The sequence below is a fragment of the Aplysia californica genome, unplaced genomic scaffold (genome assembly GCF_000002075.1).
Source record: "Aplysia californica isolate F4 #8 unplaced genomic scaffold, AplCal3.0 scaffold00132, whole genome shotgun sequence".
In the NCBI taxonomy this organism is placed as follows: domain Eukaryota; kingdom Metazoa; phylum Mollusca; class Gastropoda; order Aplysiida; family Aplysiidae; genus Aplysia; species Aplysia californica.
The window spans coordinates 944,789-946,146 of NW_004797402.1; the positions used below are offsets into that span (position 1 = coordinate 944,789).

General features: G+C 41.5%; 1 protein-coding gene across 1 annotated transcript in view; it reads right to left on the reverse strand.

The window, feature by feature from the left end:
- Positions 1-1,358, reverse strand: part of LOC101861578 — a gene marked incomplete at its 5' end in the record, with an annotated part of 5,643 nt that overhangs the window by 1,543 nt on the left and 2,742 nt on the right. The window lies entirely within an intron of this gene.

The window sequence follows — 1,358 nt, forward strand, 5'->3', positions numbered from 1 at the left end:
ATTCTAGATCTAGATACGTTTATTCATTAAATACTCTCTCTCTGGGCTAAAATAAATAAATTATAGTAACACTAGATCTAGATCGACACACCGCCCGAGATGATCAGTAGCCTTGGATTGTAACCAATGTAAACTACCGCTCAGCGAGCCAATCACAATCCAAAATTTTTGGGGTCCACCTAGACACCATGACTACGTGGACCCCAATCGGGGAGTACGTAGACACTTCTTTTATAAAAGGCACACTTGTATAGTGTTAACGCCCCTTTTCAGCACTGTCTGGAAGTGCTTGCAAAAAGAGGCGGTATCGCCTAAAAGTGATCGTTGGCTACAAAAAGTGGTTGAACAAGCACTTCTGTGCTGTTAAATGTAGAGGCGGCTTGTTGGTGTTCAGTCAGCCTTATTAATTGTTTAGTATCATCAAAGAGTCTACATAACAAGAGGGGCCACTCCTCTCTTTGAGCCAATTTAAAAAGTGTCCTCAAAATTCGGTGGCGCCCTCTTCGCAAATGTGCACCTTTTGCGAACAGAGTTACCCTACTTGTGTTTTAAAAAAATCAAAGTGAAACTAGCAAGTTTTTGATTAAATTTCGGAAGAACGCTTTTTTTTAATGGTTATGCTGACAAAAAAGCCTTTTCCGGAGGAAGGGGAGAATTGTTCTCATCGTTCAAGTTGGCATAACATCATAACAGGCTTTAGAATGAAAGGCGAAAGGTCATAAAAAAATTTAAAAACCTAAAACTCCGCACTGAACGAACCCGAACTGCTGATGAACAGCAGTCGATCTACGCACGCAAGGGGGTGCTATTCCTATTCTTCTTCTGAAAAAACGAAAGAGAGCTTCAAAACAAACTGCAGCGCCATCTGAAGCAAAGAGCGGACTTCCGGTGGACACTTTTTTGGCTGAGTGAACCATCTTGTCATGTACTATCTTTGGTATCATTGTAGACTGGAAATAGACCCTGGGTGCGATGTTTTTAAAAACAAAGAAGGTCATGAAAGTTTAAAAAAAAGAGCGTGACTTGTAGTAACACAAGAGGTCGGTCAGTTTAAACAAATTTGGCAATAAAAAGAAAAAAAAAGAGATGTGGAACTTGCCTGTGGTGCCCTCCAACCACTCGCGTGCTCTTACGTAATAAGAAATGACGATTTGACTACCGTTCTGAGACAGAAGGTGTCTTTCTCTAACATTAAATAAGTAAACATTAAAAGGAAGTTAATGTACGCATGGGGGTGGTGGAGAGGGAGGGGGAGGGGGACGGAGCAATTTTTACAATCTCTCTCTCTCTCTCTTTCTCTCTCTCTCTCTCTCTCTCTCTCTCTCTCTCTCTCTCTCTCTCTCTCTCTCTCTCTCTCT